Raw genomic sequence first — 15006 nt, forward strand, 5'->3', positions numbered from 1 at the left:
CAGTTTTCCCCCATTCATACACCCTGGCTGTCAATCACACAGCAGGGTGGCTGGCCTGGCAAGGCCAGTCCCCTTAGCCAATCAGACAAGAGTGCGACTTGGGTTACAAAAGGAACCCATGGCAGTGGTTCGAAAATCCCTCCCTCACATCCTGCCTACCTAGACTATCGGGCACCTTAAGGAGGGCTTCTGTGCAGAAGCCTGTGAAAAGACAGCGAACAAAGGAGTCATCCCCGGTTTGGCGCGCAGTGAAAAATAATAGAAAGACTTTAACAAAAAGAAATGGCGAATAAACCCAGCCGGAACCAAAATAAAATGTATTTGGTCAAGCGGGTTTAAGTCGAGGCTAATATAATAGCCTAAAACATTACCACGTTTATATAAGAAAATTGCGGTAGAAATGTTAGGGTAGATACCACTGCAACCAGCCAAGTCTTAATGTTAAGGGAGCAAAACAAGGCTCCAAAAGGCACAGAAAAAAGGGATAAGAGTTGACCCTTTCCAAAACTCCATGTAAGATGGGGTGTACTGGGTCTGTGGTTTAAAGTGACTATATAAAGTTAATGGCAACTTTATCTGTTTCTGGGGGACAGTAGTCAGCCCCAGAAAAATGGAGTCAGGGGGAAGTCTCAAAGACAACCCTGTGTCACTGCATGGAAAGTGCAGTGTAACACACACAAAAAGTGGTGCACATGGAGTAGGTGAGGCTCCAGTGCCCAAGATCACACAGAAAGTAGAAATACAAATAGCAAAACACATGTAAGAGTTGGAAAAAAAGGCTCACACTCTTACCAGGTGAAACAAATTAAGCCTAGAAATCCAGCAAAGCTTCTGGGGGAGTCTTTAGGTAAGGGAAATCAACCATTTATGAGAATTCTCCCTAACAACCTGCTAGTGGAAAAGCCTGATTGCTGTTGACCACCAGTAACCAGGACTCTGCAAGTGTCCCTGACACCCTTCCTGGCTGTGAAGGGCAGACAATGAACTCACCTTTGTTCAGGGATCTGATTAATGGCCCTACAGCACCCCAAGCACAAAAAGAGACTTCGTTAGGCTCGGTCTACAACTTTAAACAATTTCAAGCTGCCTTGAGAGCTCTAAACTCCATTCAAGCTGCTGCAAAGTCCCAAATGTAGCTGCCCTTAAAACTCTCTCCACTGTGAGCCACTTCAAGCTTCTTTGAGCTACAAGCCATTATCGCTTGTCAAATTGCACAACTTCGCTGGGTCCGGTCAAGCCATCTTGCCCCTGAAGGTGGATATCCACTTTCCTTGCATCGAAACTCTGGCGAAATTTCGAGCGCTGCCAATTCAACATCGCCTGTCTGTCACAAGCTTCTTCGAGCAAGGAGTCTGTGCTGCTTGTTTGCTTTGTTTAATTGCATCGAGCCAGTCCACCAACTCAAACCTGACTTTGTTTGACTTTACTACAAGGCTCTTCACCTGCAGACCCTTGCTATTAAATACCTTTTCTCTGTGTATCACATTATGGGGTGAATTGTTGAGGTTTTTAATAGCTTTCCTGCCCTATTATTTAAACTAAAGTCTTACTTTTATAGCACATTGGTTGGACATTTATTTTTATACTTAACGTATTCTTGTTTTGGATGCTTCTATGCTGGCGCACACCTTCCTGAAGAGTATAGCCTAGCCTCAGCCCATGCTACCTTAAAGAGGAGAAGGAGGTATACCATGTGTGCTATGTCTACGTAACCTTAATGATTGACATTTTTGATGTTCTAGTAGTAATGTGGCGATGAGTAAGAGCTTAAAAGCACAACTCATCCCTGTACTCCTGTGGTGCAGGAGTCCTTTTGTCACATGGAGGGAGGAGGGACAGACATAGGTAGTGGAGGAAGGTGAGAATAGAGTAAAAGGAGGTTAGAAAGAAGTCTTGCAGTGGAAGGAGGAGAGGGGAAAGGATGTGCATAAGTAGTAGATTAGGGAGAGTAAGGGGAAACACTGGGAGAGGAAGAGGTTGGGGAGAAAGGAGAGTGGAAAGTGAAGGACAGAAATATCGAAGAAGTGACATTGGATGAGGTTGGACCAATTGTTGCTGGGAATCGAGGAGCTGGTAGAGAGAGGCACAATAGTGTGAGAGAGAGGACAGAGAAAAGGAGACTTGGAGAAAGAGAAGGATCTAACCCAAGACACACCCATCTACTAGGCCGGCCACCTTCCTTCCCAGTGCTTGCAGAGGCTTTGGTAGAGCCTGTCCACAAGCTCTGTCGTACCAGTTCCCGCCCTTTCTCAGGCTTGAGTAGGTCTCACAGAAAATTATCCATGTTTGGAATCCTGACCATTGGCTCCTCTAACCAAGAAGAACACTAGGACCAAACGACAAAAGAGCGTCCAGTGAAAAAAAAGGAGGGCAGAGTACACTATTTGAGTCTAAGGTTGTCAGTTGATCCCTCGGCCATGATGAGTAGTGTGCCCAGTAATGGGTGTTGCCATTATTGCATCTACTGCTGTATCAGACAGAAGCAGAGTTTGACAGCCTATCTTCAATAAAATATTAGCACAATCCATGCTTTACTCGATAAATTTATAAAAACATACATTGTCTTGCGTGATGCCTTCTCTTTTTGATGCACAGGACCCCCGAGAGCCAGTTCTTCTGACACCACAAAGTATTTGGCCACCAGATTTGGAAACAATGAGTCGACATGAACCAAATCTGACAGCTCTCCATATTTGTTCCTAGCTCAATCTATCTAATTTAGAAACTTGGGTGCTGCCAGGTTGCCTGCATCTTGACAGTATTGTTTCGTACCTTGGGCATGGATTTATTTATGGTAATCTGTTTTACAGATAGGCTATCATATCTGCTTAAGCAGTCCTCCGGTGTCACTTCTTCAAATGGAGAGAAATCAAGATTTTACCACCAATGAGCAAGAATTTGACACTTCCTTTTCTTTGAGACAGCTCCCCTTGGTATCTCGGTCTGTTGGCACCGTCTGATGTATCATCTCCTGCCACAACATTCCTTTTTCTCTCCTCAGCAGGAGCTGCACTTTCAGCCTCTTTTACTGGAGACTGCGATTCTACTTTTGACTTGGGTAATCTAGGCAAGCACAATCTGTCCCCTCTTCTCCTGCTGGGGGGATTGAGGTTAAGGGTATGCCTGCTTTTATAATGTGAAAACTGAGGCTCGGGTTGTCTAACTCCAGGCCTCGAGGGCCGGATTCATGAGTCAAATGTGCATACATTTCTCCTCATGAATATTAATGAGGTATATCCTGAAAACCCGTCAGTATCCCCGGCCCTAGAAGCCTGGAGTTAGACTACCAGTTTAACCCATGGCTTGAACGCCTTTTCTTCTCTCAGATATTATCATGATGAAGTCAGTGCTACACCACCTACCTCACACGTGACTCTAAACACTGTCCCCTTCTCCTCCTGACACTGCTTGAAGAGCTTTGTATCTTTGCACAGCAAACCCCATCTGTCCTAGAGCCCTTCTATGAAAGACGAAGAGGTTGAGAAGGAGAGTGAGAACCAGTTTCTCGTTTGCAATGTCTTTTCTTACACACGCCTTCCATTTGTATGACTTGGAACAGTTTTCTGCACACTTCCGTATGGAGCACACACTTGTAGGAACTGAACTCTCACCATCAACATCTCCTGCATCATTGGCTGCTGACGTCCAATGACAGAATGTGGGCATCAGTCGAGCAGTGTCTGCATTAATCATCCTGTTTGATTGCATCATCATCCAAGAGAAGTCATACCTCCCGCTCTTTGGACAAAACCCAGGTCCAAGAATCAGTAAAGGCATCAGGCACTGGCATACAGTCCATGTTTACATTCATCTTTGGAATCTCTTAAATGACTGGAAATCTTCAGGGCACATGTTGGCATGCATCTCAGCTAGTACAGGAAGAGCACTGGCACATGGGATCTTTATAGGTCAGCGTAGGAAGAGGACTGGGGTTGCCAGGAGTTCTGAGGGGAGTATTGAGAAATTGAGAACCTCCTGAAAGTAAGGTTGAGATGAGGGAGAAGACCCTGTGGCGATGCAGGGCTTTTCTTTTTTGGTGTAAATACAGTGCTCTGTTTTAGCTTGCCCAGTCTGGAGAATTAGGTTCTCCCTCTTCCATGTCTCTATGCCTACATGTTGTACACTCTCTTCTCTTGTGCACACACCCTTGGTTAAGCCTCTATCCTCACTCCTTCATGTTACCAAAATCAACAGCCTTCATAAGTGAAAAGGCCCCATTATGAGTTGGCCGGTCCAGAAATAAAGTGCTGGTAACAACATATACTGGCACCTTTCCGGACCAGCCAACTACAAGTCTGCCGGTAGGGGCTCTGACCTACCGGCAGGTCTAACCTGCTGGTAGATCAGGCCCCTACCGGCAGATTAATGCCTGAATCACTGGCACTGTTACTAGCGGTGCCGATGATACAGGCAACTCCACCCCATGCAGTCTTATTTGACTCCATGGAATGGGGAGTTACCAGCATCTTTGCCACCCTTAATATCCTGGTAATACTGGGATATCAGGGAGCGGAGATGGTACGGTAGTTCCCTGGTATCCCGCCAGAATTAGCGGCGGGATACCGGGAAACTCATAATGAGGCCCATACACTGTGTTTAGAGAATGTTACAGCTGCTGCTGCTTAAGAAAACACCTGTCAGCTCATAACTGATCTTCAGGACTGAACACCACAATGCCCACATTTTTTTTCCCGTTTGTTCTCTTTAATATTGCTTGCTCTGTTGCTTTCATACTTTGTTTATGGAAATGTTGGAATGGACTCCAGAGTGTCTTAATTTCCAATGTAATAAAGAAAAACAGCTCACACCGTCATAGTCATTGATAACCTTGTCTGGCAAAGCTGGATATTAGAGGAAATCCAGTTTTTTATATCTCCAACGAAGGTCCATTTTTATAGGAGAGAAATACATGATAGGGTGTTATGCATTATTAGTTAATTGAATGTTACCTTATAGCTCCTGGCTCATCAGCCTACCTAATCTGAACCTTTCTCTCACCTCAATTTCCGCAGCCACTGTAAGCACTTTCGGCTGCAATTATGAGATTTATAGCCTTGTGGGCTGTTATAGAGGAACATGACAGTCCAGAGTTTTGTGCTTGCGGATTAGCTGCAGCAGCTTTCAAAATTGGTGGGTGTACACAGGTGAAATATTCTGTCTCTTAAAGGAGCTGTATCCAATAGCATGTATATGTTTCTTATGTTTGGTAAGCAAAGATATTTTGGTAAGGAAGATCTATAAGTAAATAAGTATTTTTCCAAACATAGCTATAGTCCCTCTTTGCCCACATTGTACCTATTGGCTCTCCTGCCATAGATTGAGACCCTGAGATATAGGAAGCAGTGTGGACTGTGAATGTGGGTTGATACTGACTTAATCAAAGTGATTCAGAAACCCAATCAGTCACAAGTTATTTAGCCTAAATTGGTTCTCAAGGTTATCAGCATCCTGGGGTGCCAGACCCTAAGTAATTCCAGTCTATTCACAGGAGCTGAATGCATCACCAAAGCTAATACTTGCAAAAATTCTCCTCTAATTGTAGTTGAAATATTACATTGCGTACAAACATGTGGAGGCATGGTGCATGGCAAGACACACAAGAGTTACAAAGGCAATAGAAACATGCAATGAAGATGTGCACATTTGCATCCATAACTCTGGCAGAAGAGTTGCTTGCCCATTGTATGATACAGAACTTCAAAAGGGGACCCCTGTGTCAAAGGGAATTCAGATATTTGTACTAGACAAACTGGTGCTACAAAATGATTCACCTCTTATCATTTATCACCAGTCTCAAGGGGAGGTTAATGAGAAGGTTTAGTGCACCATCATCTTGGTCAAAGCTCGGTGTCTGGGATCAGAAAGGCTCTAAGAAATCATCCAGGATCCTCTGTATATTGAACAACAATCAGCAAACAAAGGGCATCATTATAACACTGCCAGCATCCTGGCGGTAAACCCGCCAGGAGTCCCATTGGACTCCATGTGGGGATTTACCATCATTACCGGCACCGGCAATACCAGTGCCAAAAATGACGGCTTTATCTGTATTCGGCCGGTTCAATAAAGTGCTGGTATAAATGAATACCGGCACTTTAATATCAAACCGGCCAACTCAGAATGAGGCCCAATGTCTTTTCATGGGCTAGAATAGAATGTATAGATATCAACTCATTTCTTGTTCTTGCGCGTCGGCAGTAGGTTTGACATCTGGGAGTTCCATGTCATTGCTGTTTTACTGCAGCAGATAATATCATTCCACTATGAAGCCATACTATGCCAGCATTTCAGTTAATAGACTTTGACCATCTCAGCAATACCATACCACTTCTACAGCCATATGTATGCAGCAGGGGGTAATGGCAGTCATTTCCACCAACAGTGGTATGATATTATTATAATAAATTGAAACACCATATTTTACATTGTTAGGCCTAAGCACTTTATACAACTGCATACTTTCTAAATGTACTTTATTAAATTGATTTATTTTAACATGTCACTGTTGTATCAGTGTTGATGTACCTTTTTTATACTGGTAAAAAAACAAATGCGATTTCTTGCACCATGCATCACAATTTTGTCAGTGCCAAACTATTCTAATCTTACAGGCACACAATTCCTAGCCGCCATATCCTTAAAGGATGAATGTATGGTAGCAATTAGACTTTTGCTCGTTTATTAAGTTAAGTAAAATCCAGTCAGGTTTTCAGAATGACCCAAAAAAGTTAATAATCTCCACTGAAAAGCATTGTGTGTACACAGTATTTTGAATCCATCCTCATTGTGGATATCCTGAAAACCCTGGATGAATTTGTACTATACAATGGGTGAACAAGCCCAACCTTAGTTGAATATTCACCTCTTCAGGACTGTTACATGCCGCTCACATGTTACCTTTGTCAGACATGATCTCCTTCTACCTCCAGGCCTCAGAGAGCATTACCTGGGCTAGACTTGATGGACAACATCACAAGATTTGCTGCCGTGATTTACGTTGCAGTCTCTCTGCTCTCAGGTATAGTATGCAACATATCCTTTACTTAATCATTAAAGGTACGATTCCATCCCTCGGTTTTCATTTCAACCAGCGTGTAGTTGACAGTCTGCTTTGACTAGTGACTTGGATCCTTCTTGGCCTTTTGTAAGGAACTTCTATTGGGTATATAGTTACGTACAAAATGTATGCCTCTAATTGCAACCTCTATTACAAGTATGACTATACATTGAAACATATTTAATTTGTGTAATAGTTGGTGGTATAGTGGATAGGTCCAGTTTTAGTGAAGGGGGTGGTCACACAGTAGGACATTGCACATTATCGTGCAACCCCCACTTTGTCATGTTCGCCAGATATACAATGGTTGGAAGAAATGTGCAACGCCTTCTCACCTGATGCACTGAGGTGCAGACACCACCATTGCCTGAGGGATCCATCTAAGCCATGGACACCAGCTCTCCTCCTCTTACCACCCTGCATATACATTCACAGTTTCTACTCTACAAGGAGTCCTGTCATGTTCTGTCAGGTTGATGGACTTTTTAAGTGTGATTCAATGCCTCCATTCTCCAGTCGGCATTGTATGGGAGCTATATCATCATTACATAGTTAGCTGGTGCCTGTAAGAACTGAAATGTCTGTAAGTATCATGGAACCTAATGGGGGTTCCTCACTACATGCTGGTTCATCTGCCAAGTCTGGCTGTGAGCACGTGCTGGCCATGTCCTCAATGTTCAATGCAGCAGTTATGTCTGCACTTCCGTCTCTCATTAATTGCCACCTCCCTGTCGGCCAGCTCATCATGTGACTTTTCCATAGTACGACCAATTCCACCTATTCAGATATTGCTACCAATATAGCTTTTATACGTAAAGATTTTCAGCAAAGGATTCCTTTGACATTAATAACATGATACTGCTGATCTTTACCTTTTCTTTACAATGCTAAATAACAATTGCATGTTATTAAAGGGCCTCATTCCAAGTTTGGTGGCATCTCAGTGGTAAATCTGCTACCAGATAGAACCAAATGCAGTTACCACCACTGGAACATAACTGGTTGTGGCAGTGTTAGTCCCCATTTAATTGGAATCCATAGGACTCTATGGGGGATTTCTGTGGCATTGCCGCGTCAGTAATTGTGCCAAAATTTGGGAGAAAGGTGGTGAATCCTCGAACGTTCCACCGAACTCATGTTTGGGCGGTGCAGTAATGCTGCGGTAACAGTTTATACCGATGCATTTTTACTGCACTGCCCAACTCATAATGAGGCCCTATACATTTTTGCTACAAAATAAGTAACATTAGATAAGCTAAGCCCACAAAATGTGTGAAACATGTATAAAATCCACTAAACCAAATGTTAAAAGCTAATGGAGTGTGAGTGCACTTGGCCCGTTAGAGTGGCCTTGTTTGGGTGATTTGTAAGTAGGGAAGAGGGAATAGTGTCAGATATGTTCTGGGACAGATTGATCTCTGGGCATGAAACAGCACTAACAATAAATGTGGTACAGGTTTTAGAAAGAAGTAGCATAATTCTCTGATACTATTCCCCATTCAAATATGTGGACAGTGGTGGCTTGCTTATCTTTTTAGGCTTGAAAGAAAATGGGTGGCCTAAAATCAGGCTTCTGAGATTTGGAACTACAAATGAGAAGTCATATGAATTAATTACTTATTTTATTGTCAAGTAATGTGTTGTGAATGTTTGTGAAAACAACCAAGTTCCCAATTTGGGAACTCACGTCACCTGCACTAATCTAGATACACAGTATTTCAAATACATTTTAGTATTCCATATATTAAGAGAAAAACGATTTTGAAATAATCATTCAGTCAGATTTGGTCACAAGAACCAGTCTTCATTTTATTCATGATGGTAGAACTGTAGAGGGCCCAACGCGTTTCGAGTGATTACACTCTTCATCAGGGGCAATTCAAATTCTGGAAAGAGATTTATATACAATATTTACATTCAATAGTTGAAAAAATGTAGTTCTTTAAGTCAAAACTTAAACAATAGCACAAACTCAGTCTAAAAACTGTCTTCAAAACATCAGTCATTGATGAAAACTCAAGAAAATGTATTAACACAACACCCCAATTGCATCATATATAATTGTTATCCATTAAAATATGATAAGGATGGGTTTCCATAACCATTTGCCACAGACATTGATCAGATTATGTCTATAACTGCTCAAAAAAATGATTTTGTTTTTCCAGCAGGAAGACCCTAATTGGGACATCCTTAGGGTTAGAATCACTGTTCATGTAGGTGTTTATAAATATAAGGGAAATAAGGAAGTCTAAACTTGTGATTATTTTATAAAGTGCTTCTGTATTCAAAAAAGGTGTAATTTCTCCAGATTCTGGGCCTGCACTTACGGGGATCAAGAAGTTCCAAATATGAGCAAAATCCACCCTGTAGAAGAAGAGGAATTATAAGTAACTGCTTGGATGAGCGTTATAAGTGATAAAAAATGAAGTAGAAGTGGAACTTACTATAGTCTGCAAGATGGCTCTTGAAAGATGGTCCAATCAAGGTAAGTAAATGGAACTTAACTAGTCCCCAGCACAAAGCGGGATCTAGAAAATATGTAGAATAGATGTAGGCTAGTAAGTACTTCAGGGAAGAAGAATCATACTTCTATATGGATGCTAATAGAAAAAGAGGCTCACACTTTGCTCAACCTAGGTGTCAAGGTTGCATCTCTCTCCTCTGCACCTCAAATCCATTTCTAAACTATCTACTTATCTACCGAAAATCTTTTTTTTAAACCTCTGCTAATAGGGTGTGCTTTTACTGTCCACTTTTTTCTTCGCTTGTGAATGCCTGTGGTCACAATGTAAGTTAAATTTCAATGTTTCTTTTTTTTCTTTCCTTCCATTTTAATGTATTTTTGCTATGAATATGTGTTTGCTCTTAACTTTCATTTCTATGTATCTTTCTTTGTAAAAGGTTCTTGTAACCATACACAAACAATAATTAAAAAAAAGATAAGCTAAGAACCTTCATTCAGTGCTGTGCGATGCATGCTTTATTACTTAGAGACCAAGTGGGGGAAGACACACTTGGAGAGGAAGAGTTAGAACACAGGAGCTGATTAATAGCTGCTTTAATACCGCTACTTTTCATGCAACCGTTCTTGCGGATAAAATGACTGTTTTAAATCATCCAAATGTGTTCAATTTAGATGACACATAGAATGTGCTGCTGGTCAAGGTGCTGGCATGTATGTATCCCTGCAAAACATGCCAGAAAAAAGTGTGAAAACAACATTTTCTATACCAATAGTTTTTTTTATTAAGCTGTTAACTTGCATAGCAAACGTTTAGCTAAATTTAAAATTCTCATAATACAAAACATTTATAATACATTTCTTCAAAAGATATCCTTAAAATATATATATCCAATTCATAAAATGTAAAAGATCATCAATGTGTACTAATCACATAATGATACAATGTTCCTGAACATTACATTAGGCTAAGATATTTTGTAACAATTTCTCCACTGCCAGTGAGAGACTACAGTTATGGCCGCTAAACAGTAAGATCCACCATCTGTCCGGTGTTAGTACTCTACGCTGTTTTATAAATCTGTCTAAGCTCAAAGCTCTGCTTCCAGCCAAAAATGTACAATCTACTAGGATATGCCTGGTTGTTTCCAAGTCTCCTTGATTATTACAAAACGGACAACATCTTAATTTCACATCCCAATTGGCTCTTGCGGCCAGTACTTCTCTTGTCGGTAATAGATTTAGGTGCCTCTTTAGTAGCGTTCTTCTGAGAGATTAATCAGGACATTTAGTCAAGTATGCTGGCAGTCAATTGAATGGTTTGGACTCAATTCCAAAGTTCTGAAAAGCCTTGTATGGCTTGCATTGATCCAAGGCATGCATCCAATCTTGCCTCCACAGTTTTGTCTTCAGTTCTTGTGGATTCCCGATCAGAACGTCCTCTTTCGAGTCAGGTCTCTTATTATCTGGAAACAATCTTCTTTCCAAGATTGTAAAAATTGATCTTTATCAGAATTTAAAGTTTTAGCCAGAATCGAGAAAAGGGAGGTGTCATCAGCCATCAAACATTTCCTCAAGGAAGCCAACTTTTTCATTGCATCATGACTTTCAAGGATAACAACCCTAGTTCATACCTGATAAGCTGAATTGGGGTGCTTTTGGGGAGGCCTACTACCTTTTCCAGTACAAGCCTTCAAGCAAATTCCAGTTGTTATTGAATTGGCGATGTACATTTCCGACCCATATGTAACAATAGGCAATACTTTTAGTTTGTAGAATTGCAGTGCTGGGTGCATTGTACATTTCCCATATTTCTTTAAAATTAGGAGCCCTTGGATGCGTAAAAGGCTCAATATTTCTCTTCTCTTTTACATCGTTATTATAATTGAAACCCAAATATCGGTAAACATCTACACTTGACAGGACAGATCCAGTCACACACCAATTAAATGTCACTTCCCTATCAAAGCAAAGTGACTTTATTATCATATTTGATTTAGCTGTGTTTATCGCAAGGCCATTTTCGTTGACATACTTTTCAAGTCGACGCAATGACCTTTGAAGTCCAATTGGGGTCTTATCAATCGGGACTAAGTCATCGGCATAGAGTAACCAATGAATCTCCTGACCCACTAATCTAGGGGGTAGGCCTTGGCAGTGGACACAACTTCATGTAAATCGGAGACGTATAAATTAAACAAAGCAGGGGCAGGTAAACACCACTGCTTCAAACCCTTTGCTGTCAGTATTTTCTCAGATATTTTTCCGTGTTGATTTAATCTTATGTATAATGAAGTATTTTTATAGAGTTGTAAAATCATGTCCAATAGCTCCCGAAGGCACCCCCAATTTTATTTTTATTTCGTCCAAAGACAAGCCCTATCTATGCTATGAAACGCGACTGTAAAGTCGATAAACGCTAAATAGGTGGGAGTCCCATCCATCAAAGCCCTTTTTTAAGACAGTTTAGTAGAAAACCATTTAGGGCCGTGTCCACACCTTTCACAAACCCTGCTTGGTTTCTATCAAACAGTCCTATATCCAATATCCATTTCTTTGGATCTTTTGGGACCAAAGCAGTAAATATTGTTCCCGGCGCGTCTAACAGCCCAATAGGCCGGTAAATGGAGGGTACAGTTCCTTGACCCTTCTTAAAGATTGGTATAATTACTGCTGTCTTCCATGAGGCTGGTATGACCCGAGCCTCTATGACAAGTTTGAAAATGATGGCTAATGTGTCCGCCCAAAGTTCTGGATATCTTTTTAGGATAGAGTGCGAAAGCCCATCCGTTCCCGGAGCTCTCGACCCACTACTCTATAGCAATAATTTTTTCCTCATACAGGTGGCCCTCACCACCCCTATAAACCAATTTTCTAAATTGAACAGTACGTTTTCCAGCAGTGAGCAAAGTGTGCAGAATTACTGTGTGTGGCAGCAATATGTACTGAGCAGTGGGTAATCTGTACTCTTTTACCTATTGATTTGGCTATCGATTCTTAATGGCAAGCCTATGCAATCTGGCGGGTGACAACAGAATATTGGCAAGTTGGCAATCTGGCCGTATTTGTTTTAAAAAGTCACTTTTTTTCTCTGTGTTGTAACTTGAACATATGTTCTTAACACGTTGCTTTCCTTGTTACTTCCATAGCCAAGCCACCTTGTTGTCTACTTTGTTCAATTGCGCCTTATTGTTCACTTACAGACATTAAGAAATGAAACAGTAAAACCTAAATAAAGCAAAGGAAAGAGCACACTTAGCATATGCAAGACTAGGCCTTTTAGGAAAGGCAGCACATGTTACCAAAGCAACTAAGCTCTGAATTTATCAAGCATTTTTGTAATACTGCATTTCATGGCATTTCGTTTGCAAGTGACAGGGACACTCATCCCAGTTGTGTCCTTTTCATCATAGTCCCAATTGGTTTTTATTGATTAGCCTCAATTCTGGCCATCAAACTCGCCTGCAAGCTCATACGCTCAGCTCTTTTGGACATTTAAACAGGCCATATTCCCGTACTTAGATATTCACTGCAAGGGGAACTCATTTGAACCCTTATTTTATGAACTGTAACTCAGCGCAGTTCCATTTTGTACTGACATGTAAACGTTGCCTTGGTGCACTACTGCATCCCAGCAATGAATGTTCACATCTGGTCAATTTCCATGCTGAGCTAATAAAAAAAATTGCACTTTACTGCAGGTGCAGAGTTTATGCAATTAACTGGCCCTGGTCTGAGATTAATCCATTCTGTGCCACTCCAAATGTGCACAAGGTTGAACAGTTACGCAGACTAAGCTTGAACAGTTACGCAGACTAAGCTTGAACAGTTACGCAGACCAAGCTTGAACAGTTACGCAGACCAAGCTTGAACAGTTACGCAGACTAAGCTTGAACAGTTACGCAGACCTAGCTTGAACAGTTACGCAGACTAAGCTTGAACAGTTACGCAGACCAAGCTTGAACAGTTACGCAGACTAAGTTTGAACATTTACGCAGACTGGAGCGCACAGCCCTGGCGTACCTGAAGGTCAGCACACTGGCCAACACGCCAAGTGGCATCAGGGGTACTTTTAGCCAACAGCACGTTTCAAACTGAGGCTTTGAGCCCGGTTGGATGCCTCATGTGTTAAGCGCTGGCCTTTGACACGGGGCAAGCCTGCATGTCACAAGCTTGAATGCCAGCATTCAGCCCTTCATCCTTCCAACTGAGGCCAATATATTAAGTACATTAAACTGAGTTAAAATATTAATAGCTATTATGGCAGGGCTTAGAAGCGGGAGAAATCTGGCATGAAGCCCGTCATATGAAAACCTGAAGTTATTATTCATTTTAGACAATGCGCTTAGAATATGTTGTCAGGACTACCAGGTGTTTCTGCATTGGGATTGTTGATTTACACTAGACAAATATTCAGTTTTTTAAGACACAGTGCTAGTAATTGTAATTCCTTTTCCTCTGCAGACTAAGCTGTGGATACCTGGGGTGGGGCACACTATGCCAACCTTCCGACAAGAGACCACTACAGTGGTGGTTTGGTGCAGTATCAAAGCCTTGCAACATAACAGACGATAAGAAAACTTGAGGCACACATGATGTGCCACTCGCACCACACAATGGAAGGGAAGAGATAGGAAAGGCCAGGAAACTAAAATATTCCCATTAGAATGTAAAAGTAGATGGGGTGCGCCCTCTCCAATATTCGTTGCTCGGAGGAAGTGTCCAGGGATAACAATTATGAGCTAAATGCGAAGGACATTTATTTATTTATTGGGCATTTCTAAAGCGCTTGTACAACAATGAATAGTGTTTCAAAGCGCCCACAGAGCACAGGGAGGGGAACAGGGGAAAAAGAACAAGCCAATGGTAAGTCCAAAGTACAGAAAGGCGGTCCTACTAGGGCTTGTTAACATTTGGATCGTGCAAGTGCAGGAGAGACGGGGGTACCGGGGAAGGGGGTAAGTGCTCGGGGGATCTACAGGGGATGAAGTGCAAGAGGGATGGTTGCAGCGGCAACAGATAAGTGCAGGAGTCAGTTGCGGGGCAACAGATAAATGCTAGGCTGTGACCCCAAGATGGATGCAGGGACACTGGCCTATACATAAATGCAGACCTGAGAAGCAAGGCCAAGTGGAGCCCGAAGGCAAGTGCAGGAGGGTGCGGGTGCTGCAGGCGATCAGACAGAAGGCCAGGACCCCAGAGGACACATAAGGGCCCAGGCCACCAATCACAGCTACTGTGGGGTTTAGCAAGGGAGGGAGAGGGAAGGAGGAGAAGAGGAAAGTATTGAGGTGTTTGTGGAACTTGAGGAGGTCCACTCAAGACAGAGAGAAAGGGGAAGGCTGTTCCAGAGGAGGGAGCCAGCCGAGGAGAAGGAACGGCCGTCCCGCTCTCTGCCTAGAGAAGCGTTTGATCCTCAGAGAGTTGGAGCTAGAGGTTTGAGGTTTGAAGGGATCTAGATAGTGAGTACTTGGTGAGGGCAAGT

Source organism: Ambystoma mexicanum, chromosome 7p (assembly GCF_040938575.1).
Source record: "Ambystoma mexicanum isolate Mex_15411 chromosome 7p, UKY_AmexF1_1, whole genome shotgun sequence".
Classification (NCBI taxonomy): Eukaryota; Metazoa; Chordata; class Amphibia; order Caudata; family Ambystomatidae; genus Ambystoma; species Ambystoma mexicanum.